Source organism: Bos grunniens, chromosome 10, assembly GCF_055505025.1.
Source record: "Bos grunniens cultivar Pamir isolate PY7600 chromosome 10, Bosgru_T2T1.0, whole genome shotgun sequence".
Taxonomy (NCBI): Eukaryota; Metazoa; Chordata; class Mammalia; order Artiodactyla; family Bovidae; genus Bos; species Bos grunniens.
Genome location: NC_141174.1, coordinates 81,198,684 through 81,219,325, shown reverse-complemented (window position 1 = coordinate 81,219,325; position 20,642 = coordinate 81,198,684). Strand labels below are relative to the sequence as shown.

The 20,642-nt window shown below is 42.2% G+C and overlaps 1 long non-coding RNA gene and 1 pseudogene across 2 annotated transcripts in view; one reads left to right on the top strand and one right to left on the bottom strand.

Moving 5' to 3' along the window:
• The window catches only part of LOC147365154 (uncharacterized), a 108,574-nt gene that overhangs the window by 28,075 nt on the left and 59,857 nt on the right, over positions 1-20,642 (top strand). The window lies entirely within an intron of this gene.
• LOC147365156 (non-selective voltage-gated ion channel VDAC3 pseudogene) lies at positions 10,040-10,910 on the bottom strand (annotated as a pseudogene).

The window sequence follows — 20,642 nt, the reverse complement described above, 5'->3', positions numbered from 1 at the left end:
GTTTTGGTAAGAAGTGTATACTTCTTTTGTGGAGGCTTCTTGCCGTGGAGCACGGGCTCTGGGCACTCAGGCTTTCAGTAGTTGCAGCACGTGGGCTCAGTAGTTGTGGCTCCCAGGCTCCAGAGCACAGGTTCAACAGTCGTGGTGCATGGGCTTAGTTGTCCCATGGCATGTGGAATTTCCCCAGATCAGTGATCAAACCCATGTCTCCTGCATTGGCAGGTGGATTCTTGACCATGGAGCTACCAGGGAAGCCCTGATGTGGACCATTTTTTAAGTCTTTACTGAGTTTGTTACAATATTGTTGCAGGAAGGGGGACCCCTTCCAGGACCTGAAACTGGGCTCTTGTCTAACACTCGGAAATGAATTGTTCAAGGAGACATGTGCTCACAAACCAAGAAATTTTATTGGGAAAGGGCACCCAGGTGGAGAGCAGTAGGGTAAGGGAACCCAGGAGAACTGCTCTGCCGCATGGCTTGAAGTCTCGGGTTTTATGGTGATGGGATTAGTTTCCGGGTGGTCTTTGGCCAATCATTCTAATTCAGAGTCTTTCCTGGTGGTGCACGCATTGCTCAGCCAAGATGGATGCTAGAGAGAGGGATTCTGGGAAGTGGACAGACACGTGGTGTTTCCTTTCAACCTTTCCCTAACTCTTCCGGTTGGTGGTGGCTTATTAGTTCTGTATTCCTTATCAGGATCTCCTGTCATAAAACAACTCATGCAAATGGTTACTATGGTGCCCAGCCAGGGTGGGCAGTTTCAATCAGTGTGCTTCCCCTACCAATATTGCTTCTGCTTTACATTTTGGTTTTTTGGCCATGAGGCATGCGGGATCTTAGTTCCCTGGCCAGGGATTGAACCTGTATACCCTGCATTGGAAGGCAGATTCTTAACCACGGGACTACCAGGGAAGTCCCTCCTTAGCTGATTCTTAAAGGATGAATGAAATAAGGAGTTTAGGAATATGAGAGGGCACACCAAGTGCAAGGAAGGTGGCAAGGAGAAAAAGCATAGTGGGAGAAACTACAGAGAGTTCGGTATTCCTGGAACATCCAGTGTGAAGTGGGGATGGGCTGGAGATGAGGCTAGGGAATTAGTTAAGGGCCAGATGGTGGCACTTATTGAATGCTGAGATAGAGAGCCTGGGCTTTATCTAGAGGACAGAGGGGAGATATTGAAATTTAATAAGGAAGGTGAAAGGGTCAGATATTGACATGGTTAGATTTTTGCCTTCTAGAGACAATTTCTGTGTGTGTGTGTGTGTATGTGCTTATGCACAGTTTGATCTGGCAGCTAAGAGATTACTGTAGCAGGAGATACGAAGGTCCTAAATCAATTGAATACTGTCAGGAAATAGATGACAGAATCAAACTGGATAAATTAAAGAGAGTTTTCATGAAGGGACTATTTTCAGAGGTACGGTATAGGAAAGGTGCAGGGATTGTGTGGTACCTGGAGTCAGCAACAGGGGAGTCAGCAACAGCTACCATCCAGGCCTGAAGGGACAAGAAGAGGAAGTTATTCAGTCAGTCAGTTGTGTCTGACACTTTGCGACCCCATGGACTGCAGCATGCCAGGCTTCCTTTCCATCACCAACTCCTGGAGCTTGCTCAAACTCACGTCCATTCCGTTGGTGATGCCATACAATAATCTCATCCTCTATAATCCCCTTCTCTTCTTGCCTTCAATCTTTCTCACCATCATGGTCTTTTCTAATGAGTCAGCTCTTCGGATCCAGGTGACCAAAGTATTGGAGCTTCAACTTCAGCATCAGTCCTTCCAGTGAATATTCAGGACTGATTTCTTTTAGGATTGACTGGTTTGATCTCCTTGCAGCCCAAGGGCCTCTCAAGAGTCTTCTCTAACATCACATTTATTTTTAAAATTTTTCATATGAATTTATTATTTTAATTGGAGGCTAATTACTTTACAATACTGTAGTGGTTTTGCCATACATTGATATGAATCTGCCACGGGTATACATGTGTTCCCCATCCTGAACTCCCCTCCCACCTCCCTCCCCATCTCATCCCCTGGGTCATCCCAGTGCACCAGCCCCGAGCACCCTGTCTTGTGCGTCGAACCTAGATTGGCGATTCATTTCACACATGATAATATGCATGTTTCAATGCCATTCTCCCAAATCATCCCACCCTCGCCTTCTCCCACAGAGTCCAAAAGACTGTTCTATACATCAGTGTCTCTTTTGCTGTCTCACATATAGGGTTATCATTACCATCTTTCTAAATTCCATACATATATGTTAGTATACTGTATTGGTATTTTTCTTTCTGGCTTACTTCACTCTGTATAATAGGCTCCAGTTTCATCCACCTCATCAGAACTGATTCAAATGTATTCTTTTTAATGGCTGAGTAATATTCCATTGTGTATATATACCACAGCTTTCTTATCCATTCGTCTTCTGATGAACATCTAGGTTGCTTCCATGTCCTGGCTATTATAAACAGTGCTGTGATGAACATTGGGGTACACATGTCTCTTTCAATTCTGGTTTCCTCAGTGTGTATGCTCAGAAGTGGGATTGCTGGATCATAAGGCAGTTCTATTTCTAGTTTTTTAAGGAATCTCCACACTGTTCTCCATAGTGGCTATACTAGTTTGCATTCCTACCAACAGTGTAAGAGGGTTCCCTTTTCTCCACACCCTCTCCAGCATTTATTGCTTGTAGACTCTTGGATGGCAGCCATTCTGACTGGTGTGAAATGGTACCTCACTGTGATTTTGATTTGCATTTCTCTGATAATGAGTGATAAGATCACATTTTGAAAGCATCAGTTCTTCGGCACTCAGCCTTCTTTATGGTGCAAATCTCACATCCATACGTGACTACTGGAAAAACCATAGCTTTGACTATACAGACCTTTGTTGGTAAAGTTGTGTCTCTGCTTCTTAATACACTGTCTAGGTTTGTCATAGCTTTTCTTCCAAGGAGCAAGCATCTTTAAGTGGGTTACCCCAACAAAGAGAGCTAGAGGGCTGTGCATCAGGAGCTGTGACTTCAGGTCAAGTGTTTTGGCAAGATTCAGGCACCCCTGCAGGAGGGAGCCAAAACAGTGATTCAAGATTTCGTTTTCTGAATCTACAACTTCATTCCTTTCCCTTCTCTGACCTACTATTATCAATAATATTACCATCTATGGTGCCCTCCATTGTCAGAACCCTTTGGGAAGCCAGGTGTAATCTATATAGGTCAGGTATAGACAGCCTCCAAGAACACAAAACAGAGTAGAGACCAGGAAGGCATAATTCTGAAGGGGCAAGTACAAGATAGTGTTGGGGAGGAAAAAAATTTCTCCTACCTATTGGCTGGTGTATTCATTAAACTGACATAAGACAGATTTTTTTTTAAATTGTATAAGGCCATTTATATAATGTCTTCAGCCACACAAAGCAACAGCTAACATTTATCAAATATTTACTATAAGGCTAATATTATTCTAATACATTATATGAGTCAAGTCAATCCACAGAACAATCTGAAGATAGGTGGTTTATTATCCCCATATACAGGTCAGTTCAGTTCAGGCACTCAGTCGTGCCCGACTCTTTGCGACCCCATGAACCGCAGCACGCCAGGCTTCCCTGTCCATCACCAACTCCCGGAGTTCACTCAAACTCACGTCCATTGAGTCAGTGATACCATCCAGCCATCTCATTCTCTCTCCTCCCCTTCTCCTCCTGCCCCCAATCCCTCCCAGCATCAGGGTCTTTTCCAATGAGTCAACTCTTCGCATGAAGTGGCCAAAGTACTGGAGTTTCAGCTTTAGCATCAGTCCTTCCAGAGAACACCCAGGACTGATCTCCTTTAGGATGGATTGGTTGGATCTCCTTGCAGTCCAAGGGACTTTTAAGAGTCTTCTCCAACACCACAGTTCAAAAGCATCAATTCTCCGGTGCTCAGCTATCTTCACAGTCCAACTCTCACATCCATACATGACCACTGGAAAAACCATAGCCTTGACTAGACTGACCTTTGTTGGCAAAGTAATATCTCTGCTTTTCAATATGCTATCTAGGTTGGTCATAACTTTCCTTCCAAGGAGTAAGCGTCTTTTAATCTCATGGCTGCTGTCACCATCTGTAGTGATTTTGGAGCCCAGAAAAATAAAGTCTGACACTGTTTCCACTGTTTCCCCATCTATTTCCCATGAAGTGGTGGGACCAGATGCCATGATCTTCGTTTTCTGAATGTTGAGCTTTAAGCCAACTTTTTCACTCTCCTCTTTCACTTTCATCAAGAGGCTTTTTAGTTCCTCTTCACTTTCTGCCATAAGGGTGGTGTCATCTGCATATATGAGGTTATTGAGATTTCTCCTGGCAATCTTGATTCCAGCTTGTGTTTCTTCCAGTCCAGCATTTCTCATGATGTACTCTGCATATAAGTTAAATAAACAGGGTGAAAATATACAGCCCTGATGAACTCCTTTTCCTATTTGGAACCAGTCTGTTATTCCATGTCCAGTTCTAACTGCTGCTTCCTGACCTGCATACAGGTTTCTCAAGAGGCAGGTCAGGTGGTCTGGTATTCCCATCTCTTTCAGAATTTTCCACAGTTTCTTGTGATCCACACAGTCAAAGGCTTTGGCATAGTCAATAAAGCAGAAATAGATGTTTTTTTGGAACTCTCTTGCTTTTTCCATGATCCAGCGGATGTTGGCAATTTGATCTCTGGTTCCTCTGCCTTTTCTAAAACCAGCTTGAACATCAGGAAGTTCACAGTTCACATATTGCTGAAGCCTGGCTTGGAGAATTTTGAGCATTACTTTACTAGTGTGTGAGATGAGTGCAATTGTGCGGTAGACCATTCAACTTCAGCTTCTTCAGTGTTACTGGTTGGAGCATAGGCTTGGATCACCATGATATTGAATGGTTTGCCTTGGAAACGAACAGAGGTCATTCTGTTGTTTTTGAGATTGCATCCAAGTACTGCATTTCGGACTCTTGTTGACTATGATGGCTACTCCATTTCTTCTAAGGGATTCCTGCCCACAGTAGTAGATATAATGGTCACCTGAGTTAAATTCACCCATTCCAGTCCATTTTAGTTTGCTGATTCCTAGAATGTCGACCTTCACTCTTGCCATCTCCTGTTTGACCACTTCCAATTTGCCTTGATTCATGGACCTGACATTCCAGGTTCCTATGCAATATTGCTCTTTACAGCATCGGATCTTGCTTCTATCACCAGTCACATTTACAACTGGGTGTTGTTCTTGCTTTGGCTCCATCCCTTCATTCTTTCTAGAGTTATTTCTCCACTGATCTCCAGTAGCATATTGGGCACCTACCAACCCGGGGATTTCCCCTTTCAGTATCCTATCTTTTTGCCTTTTCATACTGTTCATGGGGTTCTCAAGGCAAGAATACTGAAGTGGTTTGCCATTCCCTTCTCCAGTGGACCACATTCTGTCAGACCTCTCCACCATGACCCATCCATCTTGGGTGGCCCCACACGGCATGGCTTAGAATCCCCATATTACACATGGGCAAAATAAGGCAAAGAGAGGTTAAAGAACTTTCCCAAGGTGACCCAGCTAGTAAGAGTCAGATCTGGAATTTGAATCTAGGCCATCTGGCTCCAAAGACACACATATGCCCTCTCTATTGACATAAGACAGATTAGCAGGAGAAAAACAAATGTAACTTCATACTTGTGGGAACCTCACACAGACATAAGAGGGTCACAGACAGTCAGGTAATTGAGGCTTGTATATGATTCTGAGCTAAGGAGAGAAGGTAGGGGTCTGGGCTTCAAAGTGAAGGAAGGTAATTCATAGGAAGATGGGAAGAGCAAATGTTTGGTAAATAAATTATTGCCCTGCCATGAAGAGACAATGGGGACATAGAGAGGACTTTGAAGCTCCCTGCCAGCTTCCCATATCTTTGGCCCATATTCTTTGTGGTTATCTTTGGTGATAGTTCTCTTCCTAGACTAGGCCCTCTATCTAAGTTGTTTTAGGCATCGAAGGTAGAGGTATTATAAAAAGGTCTTCCTGAGTCTTTTAGGCTTTTATTGATTTCAAGTCAAAATAATCCAAATGACAAAGTGGCATGTTTTGAGGAAGCTTGTTCTGAACCTCTTCAATATCTAGACAATCCAATTCTTGAAAACATTAGTTTCAACACCGACTTTTTTTTGTATCAATATTATCTTTGCTTTGTTCCTGTATAACTCCCCATCCCACCCCCCATACGTGTTCCTTGATGAGAGCTGAGGTGTGGAAAGGTCCTTAAATGAAAATTATCCACACACCCACTGCCCACCCCCGTTCTATCTAAATTCACAACAGACCAACACAAGCTGAAACATTTAATTTTAATACCAGGCTATACTCTTAACAAAATTAAATGTAAACTAGAGAAAGATAAGAAACCCTAAGGCATTTAAATATTAAATGAAGCATCCCAGAAACCGATATTCAGAATGTTTTTCTTGGCAACTGGGAACTTTTTTCACTCTGAGTCATAGCAGAATAATGTGACTTTCTTCCTTTTTAAAGTTTGGCTAATGGGAAGGGGAGGTGGAAAAGGAGATTTTGCATAACTTTGAACACAGGAGCATTCTCAGGAAGATCATTTTTCAAAAAGACCACAGATAGAAGTTGAAGATCTGCAGATTGATTTCCCTTTTAAAAAGCAAATTTACTGAAGTATATTTTACCTATAAAAATTAAGTATACAGTGACATTGCAACAATCTCATTAAGACAGTCTTAGAACATTTTCATCACTCCAATAAGATCCTTCCAGTCCTTTATAGTTAATCCCCATTTTCACCCCCAGCCCCAGGCAACCACTGATCTACTTTCTGCCTCTATTAATTTTATATATATTTCCCTTTTCTGAACTTTCATGAAAGTGAAAGTTGCTCAGTTGTGTCTGACTCTTTGCGACCCCATGGACTATACAATACATCAAATTCTCCAGGCCAGAACACTGGAGTGGGTAGCCATTTCCTTCTCCAGAGGATCTTCCCAACCCAGGGATTGAATCCAGGTCTCCTGCATTGCAGGCAGATGAGCCACCAGGGAAGCTCTAAACTTTCATATAAATGAGGAAATCAATTTCTTGAAAATATGTATGCCTACTTGGAAAGTCTTTGCTCAGGTATTGTTCTATAGTATTCTCTGGCCAAGTGGGTGGGACACTTGGTAACATGGGGAAGAATATATATCTGTATAAAATATTCTGTTTACACATATTCTTCTTACCTTGGTGGTGAGCCCCAGGTGCTTTGCTTGATGCCTGGAGAGAATCTCAGTGACACTGACAGCTGTCAGGTGTGCAGGACCTCAGTGTCTGGGCAGCTGGCCACTCCTCTCTGTGCTTTAGCTCAGGCCATGCCTTTCTCCTCCTCCCGGGACACACCCAACAGATCGCCATGCTCTCTTTCCAGCCATTACTTTGTTGAGTCGTCAAAGCCCCATACCAGGTATTTAAAGACACCAAATCATATTGTGTCCATCAGACTAGGCCTCTTAAACACCTTCGTTACCATCACAGTGCACAGTGACCTCTGTGAATTTCTACAGCACTGTACTCATTTGCTTCCAAGACCACTGTTCCTTTTCTTGTATTTTGTGTTAACCACTGTTCATTCAGTTGTCCAAGTCAGAAACCTCAGAATCAGCCATGATTCTTCCTCTCACTTCTTCCACATCTAACTGTCACCAAGTCCTGCCAAAATTATATCTGCTCTGTGTAAGCTGACCTCCTCCTCATCCCACTGTTACTTTATCTTACTGAGGTGGTCATGTATCTTGCCTGGAGTAGAGTTGTAGCTTCTTTTCTGCTGTTGCTTCCAAACTAAGCTGAGGTCATCTTTCCAAGATGAAAATCTGATCAAGTCCATCTCATTGCTAAAATTCAACAATGGCTCTCCAACAACTTTTTTCTTTTTTCAAATTTTATTGAACTACAGTTGATTTATAACATGTTAATTTCTGCTGTACAGCAAAGTGATTCAGACACATACATACATACATATTATTCTTTTTCAATATTCTTTTCCATTATGGTTTATCACAGAAAATTGAATATACTTCCCTGTGCCATTCAGTTGTTGTTGCTTAGTCACTAAGTTGTGTCCAACTCTTGAGACCCCATGGACTGTAACCTGCTCAGCTCATCTGTCCATGGGGTTCTCCTGGCAAGAATACTGGAGTGGGTTGCTATTTCCTTCTCCATCTCCACTGACTTTTATGATAGTTTAAATTCCTTGGCTTCTAAGGCTGGAATTTTGTTGATCTGTCCCTGGCCTGTTTCTCTTTGCCATCGCAAGCTCCTTTTACAAGAAACGTAACACTATCCCTGTATTTCTATACTTACACTCTCCTCCTCTGGATTGCTCCTACTCTTTGCTCCAGACTCAGCACAGGCATCATCTCCTCTGAAGGTGATTTGTCTGCAGGGAAGGCTTCTTAGATACACCTGTTTGGTGTTTCCAACCAAACCCTCTGTCTCAGCCCTGTGTTTTCTCCCACCCCTACTCAGGCTGATAGCATCTTAAGGGCAGAGTCAATATTTTATACCTCTCCAAGGTCAAGTTTCCATATTTTGTTCAAAGTTCTCTTTAAAAAATGACATTTCTCTGTCGATGCCTTGAGCCTCTTATGGCATCATGAGTCTTGTGTGTTGAGACCCAAAGAGTCAAAGCATAAGATTCAGCTGGAGGAATCAGATGTGTGGTCGAGCTGATGTTGTTTTCTATTACAATCAGCCTTTTTCTTCCAAGGAGAGTCCAATTGCCTTTTTTTTTTTTTTTTTAATGTGCTTACTGTGTATCAAACTCAGATTCATTAAGTATTTTCATCTTTATAAAAATCCATTGAGGTAGGTGATACCATCCCCATTTACACATAGGGAAACCGGGTCATAGAGAAGTTAAATCACTTGCTGAACCACATATCATCACTGTCCCTTAGTAATGGGATTTGTCTCCAAGCCCCATGCTCTTAACTTCTAAGGTATCTATTAATATATTTGTATAGCTCTGCGTGTGTGTGTGTGTGTGTGTGTTATTGGTTCAGTAATGGAATAGATCAAATGTGAGCTTAAATACTTTTGATTTCTGACCCAACACATTTATGGACATAGGAGGGTATCTAAGTGTGGACTGAAGATGAAAACTGTGGAGCCTCTTTCCCCATCATGCTTTCATTTAGGCCTCCGTAAGCTCTTATTCTTTTCCTGGTGTCCATTCCTAATTCCTTGGAATAGGAATTATACCTGGAATAATTCTGTTCTTTTTCAAATATTGCATGTCTAAGTCTTATTAGCAAAGATTCTGCAACCAGTTTTAGAGTCAGACTTAAACATACAGAGACAATCCTTCTGTATCAGGCAGTTTCTTGCTAAAGTATGCCTAGTATAGTTTGCCTTTTCTGGCTATGAGTCCACATATGCTTGTTGTTGTTGTCATTGTTTTCGGGTTTCTTTGGCTGTCCAGAATGTGGGATCTTAATCCCCCAACCAGGGATTGAACCCGTGCCCCCTGCAGTGGAAGCGTGGAGCTCAAACCACTGGACCTCTGGGGAATTCTCCACCTATGCTTTTTTTTTTTTCAATTTATGTTCCAAATGTGATGGTTTCTTTTATTTTACTGTGATGCAAAACCAAAGATTGTACTACCGTACAGGGACCAATATATTACAAGGTCATGAAAAAGTGGTGTGGGACATGCAGAACATGATGGACAACTGGAGGGTCGGGTCATCTCCTCTGTAACATGACACTACACCGTCGCTGAGGAGCACATTGATAATAACCCTGAGGAGCTGAACTGAGACGTGGCATGAAAGTGATAGCTTCCGGGCATGCCTTCAAGCACCTCCCTTAGGATGGACTCAGTACCTAAGCTTCAGTGTGGGAAGGATTACAATTCTTTGGAAGAATAAAAAGTTCACACTTTTGAATTTCACAGAAGAATTTTAAGGCCAAAACATAGAGGGTTCATTTCTCTTCACCTTCAGGGACAAAGCTGATGCTTTATTCAAAGCCACATTAAACTTCTAGTTCAAATCCCAGCCCGAACTTGTGCCCTCCTGCATTAAATTTCTTTCCATTGATTAGAGTTGACAGGATCAGTTTCACTCCTGGTCAAAGGGTCTGAGTGTAACCCAGTCCAATCAGGCTGGCATTGTTTCCTTTAGCACAGAGAGAAGTTCTACAGGCCAGCTTGTACTTAGCAGCAATGCCGAAGCGGGTGTTGTTACTCCTGGCTGTCCGTGTGAGGTTTATTGACATTTCAATCTTCTCATTCACCTTCTGGTAGATCGACCCTCCAAACTCAGCGCCATCATTCACATGAGTGTGCAGCTGGAAGTCTGCGGCCTTGTAACCCAGGGTGAAATTATTCTGTGACAGTTTGCATTTGTCCGTGTCAAAACTCATCTGATAGCCAGCAAGCCAACCTTCAAAGGCCAACACAGCCCAGCCATAGATGGTTGGTCCAGAAAAATCTACATCAATATTACTGCCAAGACTGAAACAATCCGGTTTATAGGAGGCCTTCAATTTCCCACCCTTCTTTCGTGTGCTTGGTACAAATATGTTATCAAGAGTCAGTTTCAACCCTTTAGCCAACTTATTCTCCCAAGACATTTCTGTCCCAAGAGTATTGTCTGTGTTCCACTTCTGGATGAAGGTCAGTCCATAGTTACAGATTTGTATTTGGTCTCTAGGTTGCCTGATGCTTTCCCCGTATCAGTGTAAGCATGACCAGAAGTAAAGAATTTCATTCCACTACATGATTTGGTTCTCAGGTCTATTTTGACCATGCCAAATCCATATGCTTTGTTGAAGACATCTTTGGCAGCCTTTCCTAGGTCACAGTAAGTCGGTGTGTTACACATATCGCCAACTGGAGGGCCTGTCCACTCCGCCAGGAGGGGTCTGTCTACTCTGCCAGGACACCACTGAAGCCCCACCTATGCTTTGGAGAGGAAAAGTGATTTACATCTTTGACAGGTTATTGGCATTAGAACCTACTCTTGCAAGTATTTGTTTATCTTTTTGATTATTTTATTCAGAACAAATAATAATATGATTCAGGTCATGAAGGTATAACTCCGTGTTCCTGCCCCAAGAAAGAACCACTTTTCCCCATCTTCAGGCAGATATAGGAATATCAGATTCAATGATATGATATTGACTCCTAGGAATATCATATAAAATTATGTATAAATATATAATTATGTCTATACTTACACAGATAAACATAATATATATGTATATATACATGCATACACTGTAATTTTTTATTTAATAGTTCTCATCCCATTTGCTACATCTAACATTTTATTTTTCCTATAATTGCTTTATTTTCCATGGTTCTTGATGGGGCAATTTTTTCCTTCTATTCTCTCTCTGCCACCAAATTTATCTTTAGCTTCACCTCTGTGTCTCTGAACATATAATCAGCTAGGAACTCATGTAACTATATAACTTGGTATATTTATATAAATGTGCTTCACACTATATACCACTTTGTAACTTGTCTTTTTTCATGTTATAAGGTGTCCTGGAAATTTTTTGTGTCAGCATTTAGTATATTTACCTTATTTAATAGCAATTCTGTACTTTTTGACTGAGGAACTCATGAGAATATACAGAGATGAGCAGCCGTGTTTCAATCTTGCAGTAAAGCTGATGTCCAAGTGGGTATTGGTGCTCAGGTTGAACAAAAATCAGATTGTAATGGGACCTGCACTTGGCTGTCAGGGGAATTTTGCTCCTCAGAGCACTTAGCGCTTAGACAGTGAGCAAGCCAGAGGGCACGGGAACCTCTCACACTGACACACTGGTAGCAGGATCTCAGGGAGGCCATTCCCAATCTTTCTATCTGCAAGGACTGCTTGAAATATTTTTCAAGGGAAGGTCTCAAGTAATTCCGGCATAAACACTGTTACAGCAGAAGTGATGGTTCACTACTATGATAGTAAGTTACAGATATAATAATCCAATATTAATAGTCATGTTCTTTTGCGTAGAGAATGATGCTTCTTGTGGATCTGTTTACTATAGCCAATTTATTACCCTACTCTTTTTGTGTGATTTCCCCTCCCCACAAAGGATATTTACTCTATTACAAGTCAGTAGTGCACACATTTTCATTGGAAAAGACCCTGCTGCTGGGAAAGATTGAGGGCAAGAGAAGAAGGGGTTGACAGAGGATGAGATGGCTGGATGGCATCATCGACACAATGGACATGAGTTTGAGCAAGCTGCAGGAGATGGTGAAGGATAGGGAAGCCTGGCGGGCTGCAGCCCATGGGGTCGCAAAGAGACAGACACGACTTAGCAACTGAACAAGTACACACAAGGAGACTTTGGTTTTCCCCTTTAAAAAAAAAAAAAATCCTACTTGATTAAAAAAAAAATCTTAGCCTGTCACGGTCTTCGTAGACCGGGACCTGGGCACTCGAGTCGATGAGAAGAAGGACACAGGGGACCCAAGTCTTGAGTGAAACAACGGTACTTTATCTGCAGAAACGCATGCTTATATATCTTCAATAAAATGATTACTCAGCCATTGAAAAGAATGAAATTCCACCAGTTGCAACAAAATGGATAGTCCTTTAAGTAAAAGGTCACTGAAGAGAGTCACTGAAGGGAATCCAAGCAGGTGCTCTTTCCCATGATCTCAGTCCTGAGAACTGCGTGCAGTTCTGCTTGTTCCTGCTTTCCAGGAACTGATAAGAAAAAGAGAGTCCTTGAGAAACGGCACACAAAGGAAGAAAACATATTGGATCCCTTAAAGTTGAACGTCCCCTGACATTAGCCAAGGAGGTCTAAAAGTTTTATCATAGAGTCATACTGTAAGAAATACTAATGAGATATGGTACATGGTATTTAATATATGCAAGAGTAATTATTTATATTTAAAGCCAGAAAGGTTTTTTTTTTTTTTTTTGCCAATTTGTCTTGAATAGAATCAGGGAGCTAAAGATTAAGTAACCTTACTTGAAATTAATCTCTTTCTTTCCTTCTCATAAATTTTAAAAACTCTTAAGGCAAGCACAATACATTTCTGTTAATACCTGACTTAAACCAAAGTAGGGATTCAAATTTTAAAAGGTCAATTTGATAGATTTAACTTAAACAAGGGTAGTAAAATTATTTCAATTAATATTATTTATAATATAAAAAAATTTTACAATTTTAAATAGTAAAACAATTAATCACAAGCCAAAGCAATATGAATAAAAATACCCTAAGACACTATTTTATTAAGACCGAAAAATGTTCTCACTTACTGACATGATCAGGCTCAAATAAATTTTAGCAATTACGAAGTTATTATGCACACACATAAATTTCTTCATCTCTTTTGTACACCTATATGTGCATATAATGGAGAAGGAAATGCAACCCACTCCACTATTCTTGCCTGGAGAATCCTGTGGACAGAGGAGCCTGGTTGGCTGCTGTCCATAGGGTTGCACAGAGTCGGGCACGACTGAAGCGACTTAACATGCATGCATTGGAGAAGGAAATGGCAACCCACTCCAGTATTCATGCCTGGAGAATTCCAGGGACGGTGGAGCATGGTGGGCTGCCGTCTATGGGGTCGCACAGAGTTGGACACGACTGTAGTGACTTAGCAGCAGCAGCATGTGCATTTAAATATTATTTTTGAAGCTAAAAAGAAAGAATACAGTCTATGTTTTTCATTTAAAACCTGTGCTTGCTTTTTCACTGCATAAATACTCAGTTCTGGGTCAAACTTGTGATACGTGTACAGAGATTTCATTTTCTGTTTGTTTTCTGTTTCTGAGATGTTTCCTGTCCTTGTTCTTGATGCTCATTAAACAGAAGAAAGCTTGCTTGCACATTAAGAAGTTGAAAATTAAGCAGAATATTCGTTGCTTTTCAATGAGTGGTAGGATACTCTTCTCTCACATAAATCCAGAACTTTCTAGGGCAGACTAGTGAATCTCATGTGATTTACTTCATTCAGTTCACAAAGTTCTTCCTCTTTCCTCAAAGTCAAGTTCTCAAGATATGCAGAAAATCCAGATTCAGACACACGATCCTTCACCCAGCTATATGCTTATTTGGAAAGGAAAGAAATACTGCAAATTTTGTACTTATGAAGACTGTTCTTCCTGGATATTTTCAGTAAGATTTGAGACTTGTTTGGGCTTCCCTGATGGCTCAGATGGTAAAGAATCTGCCTGGAATGCAGGAGACACAGATTCGATCCCTGGGTTGGGAAGATCCCCTGGAGAAGAGAATGGCTACCCACTCCTGTATTCTTGCCTGGAGAATTCCATGGACAGAAGAGCCTGGTGGGCTACAGTCCATGGGGTTGCAAAGAGTCGGACACAACTGAGTGACTAACACACTTGAGACTTGTTAGATGGTGAGCAATTTAACCACAAGTTTAAATTTAACCATTGTCCAAAAATGATGTCTGGTCTTTGCACCCAGATTCTGGGAGGTAATTTCTAAGCCCTGGAATGTTACGCCCGATGGAGTGTCTTTGTTTGCATGAGAGCCTTGGGCCAGTGGAATGGTAACATTGTGACCTTCTATGGAGGCTGGAAACTGAGATCAGACATGTTTCACTCAACCATGCCTACAGGATGGGGTCCCAGTGAAGACTCTCCATGCTGCTGCTGCTGCTAAGTCGCTACAGTCATGTCCGACTCTGTGCGACCCCATAGATGGCAGCCCACCAGGCTCCCCCATCTCTGGGATTCTCCAGGCAAGAACACTGGAGTGGGTTGCCATTTCCTTCTCCAATGCATGAAAGTAAAAAGTGAAAGTGAAGTCGCTCAGTCGTGTCTGCTTAGCGACCCCATGGACTGCAGCCTACCAGGCTCCTCCGTCCATGGGATTTTCCAGGCAAGAGTACTGGAGTGGGTTACGAAGACTCTACATACCAAGGCTTATTTGAAATTCCCTGGTTGGCAATACTCTGCATGTACTGTCATCCATCCATGCCAGGGAAGTGATGTTGTCTTCCTTCATGGGGAGAAGAAACCCCATGTGGCACTTTTCCTGCACTCTGCCCTATGTGTCTCTCCCCTTGGCTGATTTTAATCTGTGTCCCCTTCCTGTAATAAACTGTGAGTATAACAGCTTCTAGCAAGCCCTTTGAATTCTTCTAGGAGAAGGCAATGGCACCCCACTCCAGTACTCTTGCCTGGAAAATCCCATGGACCGAGGAGCCTGGTAGGCTGCAGTCCATGGGGTCGAGAAGAGTCAGACACGACTGAGCGACTTCACTTTCACTTTTCACTTTCCTGCATTGGAGAAGGAAATGGCAACCCACTCCAGTGTTCTTGCCTGGAGAATCCCAGGGATGGGGGAGCCTGGTGGCTGCCGTCTACGGGCTCACACAGAGTCGGACACGACTGAAGTGACTTAGCAGCAGTAGCAGCAGCAGTGAAGTATTGAAATTTGAGGCTCTCTAAAATTGCAGTTGGTGTCAGGAGTGAGGATGGTTTTATGAGCTATTCCCCCAGCTTCACATTTGGCTAATTTTGCAGTTGAAATCTGGATTGGGATTTGCTAGATCAACCCTGACTTACTGAAACACATGGTTTGGGAAGAAAAAGGCTGAGAGGGCAGGGATTGACAAACCTTCAATTCCTGGATGGCTACCAAGTTATCCATGGTATGGAACTAAGTCAGCACTATGATCAGTCGGTAGAGGTAAAAGTTATTATTGGAATTTAGAAATGGTAGACTCAGATGCTGAGGAGTTGGCTCACTGGGTACATAAGTAAATGGAAAATAACAAGGAGCAAGTTACATATACAATTCGTGGTTATTATTATCTGTAATGGAGAAGACTCTTGAGAGTCCCTTGGACTTCAAGGAGATCCAACCAGTCCATCCTAAAAGAGATCAGTCCTGGGTGTTCATTGGAAGGACTAATGCTGAAGCTGAAACTCCAATACTTTGGCCACCTGATGTGAAGAACTGACTCATTTGAAAAGACCCTGATGCTGGGAAAGATTGAGGGCAGGAGGAGAAGGGGATGACAGAGGATGGCATCACCGACTCAATGGACATGGATTTGGGTGGACTCCGGGAGTTGGTGATGGACAGGGAGGCCTGGTGTGCTGTGGTTCATGGGCTCGCAAAGAGTTGGACGTGACTGCATGACTGAACTGACGGAACTGACTGCTTATCTGTAATAGCTAAACCGGAAGTAGAAGAGTGACGGAGTAGCATCTGATGATGAACCAAGTTCAGATCCAGCCAGTCTGAGATGTGGTTGCTAGCCTTAGGGCCACCTCTGAAGGGAAAATTTTTTGCTGGGACAGCAGACAGCATGTCTACAACCTCTGGTCACTAAGAAGTTTGTCCAGGTTGGAAGACAGCAAGACCAAGAATCTACTGAAACCAGAGCGTAGAGTGTGAAGTAGTCATCTCCCACCTGCTGCAACTAGAGAAAGCTTGAGCACAGCAACGAAAACTCTGCAGTCAAAAATGAAACAAGTAAATAAATAACTAAAAATTTAAAATAAAAGATTGTGAGAGTCACTGATTTAGGGACAACATCCTTGGCTTAGAATATTGCAAAATGGAAGAATACATTTTTGTTGATGTAGTACCCACAGCTCACTACTAAACAAATACAGATATCTACGTATGAACCATTCGCACGGGAGATTATTCCTAAACCAATGGACTGGATAAAAGCTGTGATAACACTTGTTTACTCTGAAGAAGGGGGATTATTCTTCCTATAAATGCCTAGTGGGGCTCACCTATGAAGGGGCTAATATACTTTGTATGCAAACCCTGGTGGATTAGTTTTCTGATGATCATGTTATTTACCTCAGTTAACAAGATACTGTATTAATTTGTACCACTGAGTCACATTTCTTCAGCTCAAGGAACACACTCATCCTCAGAGTAATAGTTTGATAGAGAATGTACTCAGTCACTCAGTTGTGTCTGACTCTTTGTGACCCCATGGATCATAGCCCACCAGGTTCCTCTGTCCATAGGATTTTTCAGGCAACAGTACTGGAGTGGGTTGCCATTTCCTCTTCCAGGGGATCTTCCCAATCCAGGAATCTAACCCTCATCTCCTGCATCTCCTGCACTGGCAGGCAGATTCTTTACTACTGAGCCACCTGGCAAGCCCTTGATAGAGAATTGGAACAGGCACCTGAACACTGATTGCCTAAACTAAGCAGGAGATAGAGGCAAGAAAGGCTGGTTTATGTCATCATAAGTGTGTACTCAGACTAATGGGGTGGATTTGGAGGACACCCACTAGAGAGTTTCCTATAGAATGCTTCCTATGGGAGGAGAATAGTATGATCCAATGATTTTTTCCCATATCACCTCAACTTTTTTCTCTTTTCTACACGTCAACTTTCTTTTTTCCTACCCCATGTAATGATCCCAGTAAGCTGGGACTTTCATACTTACCTACTCTCTTCCTCACTCTCAAGTCCAAACAGGAGCAGAAACACTTTAAGATCTCCTTTTACAACATGACTTTTCCAAAGATTTCATTTCCTTTTAAATCTTGTCAATTGAAACCAAAATATTTTTCCCCAGCCATTCATTGGCTTGTTCAACTGGCTCGTGTGATAAAAAGGGTCTTCTAGGTAGATGGGTTTCTGCAGTCATTATTATCTTTAAAGTGAAGTGAAGTGAAGTCGCTCAGTCCTGTCCAACTCTTTGCGATCCCATGGATTGTAGTTTACCAGGCTTCTCTGTCCATGGGATTTTCCAGGCAAGAGTACTGGAGTGGGTTGCCATTTCCTTCTCCATATTATCTTTAAAGCACTCAGCAAAATCTGGCCCAGGACTTTCTGAAACATACTCCAGGCATTCACCTTTGAGCTTAAACACCCTGACCATCCACTCTAGTATTCTTGCCTGGAAAATCCCATGGACAAAGGAGCCAGGCAGGCTGTAGTTCTTGGGGTTGCAAAGGGTCTGACACCCCTGAGCTACTGAGCATGCACAGCACCCTGTTAGAAGTCTACCTCTGCTGAGCCCAGAGGCTTCACTATGTAACAGAGATTTTTGTATGTTCTTTGTTCAGGTTTAACTCCAGCTTCAAAGACACTCTTGAGTGACCAGGTCATTGTTTATAAAGTTGTGAAAGTGTTAGTCTCTCAGTTGTGTCCAACTCTGTGATCTCATGGACTGTAATCTGCCAGGCTCCTCTGTCCATAGAATTCTCCAGGCAAGAATACAGGAGTGGGTAGCCATTCTCTTCTCCAGGGGATCTTCCCGACCCAGGGATTGAACCTGGGTCTCCTGCATTGCAGGCAGATTCTTTACCATTTTTTAAAAAATTTAATTTATGTTATTTTTGGCTGCATCACGTCTTAGTAGTGGCATGGAGGCTCAATAGTTGTGGCGTGCCAGCTTGGTTGCTCTGCAGCTTGTGGGATCTTAGTACCTGACTGAGGATTGAACCTCCATCCCCTGAGTTGGACGGCGGATGGATCCCTAATCACTGGACTGCCAGGAAAGTCCCAAGTTGACCATTTTTGTACCACCATCCAGAACTTTTTCATTTGATCTCCTAGACTTTTTGACACCATCACCTTTCTGGGAAGAAAGCAGTGTGTTGTGATTATGTCAGGACTCTCTCATCTTACACAAGGGGCAAAGCATTTTATAAAAGCCAACCGTCCACAGGGCACCATCAGTACCAGTGCCAATATCCTCCGAGATACACCTTTCATTTCCAGATACTGAACAAAATAGGAGATTTATCTTGGCTTTTGATGGTCTCAGGTACCACTTTGCAGTAGAAAATTTTTCTTGAATTTTACTGTTATTTACCCATTAATGAATGTTGTAGCATGACATTCATTGGTGAAAGCTGTCAACTTACCAACCTGGATACAGAAGAGGTTGTTTTCAGTTTATTACATAAAAACCTTTTTAGGATCATATGAGAAGTCATAAATACATCAATGTATCCTGCTACGGACAGTTTTCAGTGTCTTGTGTCGAGTCTGTCCATGTATTTTACTCACTATAATTTTACACGCTGTAATTAGGAGGTTTCCATATCTCTGGGACTTGTCCTTTTCAGGCAGTAAGTTTCCTACTCCATCACTTTCTTTCTGAGCTGTTTCACTGATTTTTTTTTTTTTTTTTTGGTAAATGAAAGATTTTCTGTTTGCTTTGAGATTCCAGTAGCCATTAGAAATATTCAGCCCTTTTCTGGGTCAAATGGCTGTAATTTATTGTTAAGTGGTTTTTCCATTTAGCTGGAGCTGTTGCTGCATTTGTAAGTTGTTCACCTCAAACGAAGCATAGTGCACTAGGATGACTTGGATTATCAACATGTGTAAAATCCATTGTGGGGTAGTTTTCATCGTAAAGAGGAGTTTTTTTTTTTTTTTTCCCCCTTAGGCCATTTTTTTTGCAATGGTGCAGTGGAATGACTCAGAAGATTGTAATTCTTCATCATTTATCAGAATTGCCCATAGGGCTCAGCCTAGAACTCTCCTCTTCCATCTCACACCTTATCTTCAAAAATTGCCAGTAACATACAAATGCTAGTAAAGTATAAAACAGAATGAGAGAATTGCAAGAGACAGAAAAATCCACAGTACAATTCAGTTCTTCTTTTTTTTTTTTTTTAATGTTTATTTGGCCGCACTGAGTTTTAGATGTGGAATGCGGGATCTAGTTCCCTCACCAGCGATTGAACCCAGGCCCCCTGCATTGGGAGTGTGAAGTTTTAGCCAATGGACCACCAGAGAAGCCTCCTCAACCCCAGTTTTCTTTAATATATATAGGTACAATTCACTTCCAGGCTACATAATCCAAGTTTTGTGACATTTGTAACAGCAAACCTCTTGTAGGGCAGCTGGGGGACATGAAAACTTCCTTCTGATTTTTTGTTAGCCCTGTAGAGCTCCTTCCCCCCTGCCAGATGTTCAGCAGTGTGTCGGGGAAGGTTGGAGAGGTAAATCCAGAGGGCGAGGCTGACATCATCGGTTTGTGCGATACACAGTGCTAACCACCTGTCAATGTCCTTCTCTATCACAAATCCAAAACTGAGATGCGTTCAACCAAATGACCACATGACCACATGACCAAATGACCACAGTTCTACCCTCGCTGCCATAGGAGGTTTCAAAAGCACTCTAATTAAATTGCTAATGGAGCTGCTCTGTCACTGGCCATCACTGGCCGGTTTCAACATCACCCAATTTGCAAAGTTTAAGACACGTTTATGATTATTTTTCAGTCTTCATCTCTCTTGGACACTTGATGGAGAAACTCAAACTGAGAGGTTTATAAGTACGCTCAATTTTGCCAGCTTAATAAACAATGACACCCTATTTTGAAATGTCTCCAAAGACCCAGATAATGATCAATTTTAACTGAAATTATGAATTTCAGTTAGCTGGGAAGTCCCTTCCCTGATGTGACCAGAAAGAACTAGGTGTGTTTTGTCAGATCTCATGACCAGTCTGGGCTGCTCACTGGTGTAGCTAAGAGCTCCCACTAAGCGAAAGGACCCAGCAGGCTCTGCTGGGTGCTTCCCCCTTGGAATGGACCTCAGCTGGGCTACTATTTCTACTGCCACCAACACCCCTGCCACCTCTTGGTTTAACTTCCTTGTTCTGCCTTAAAGTGGCAACTGTCTCAATTATTCCCCTTCT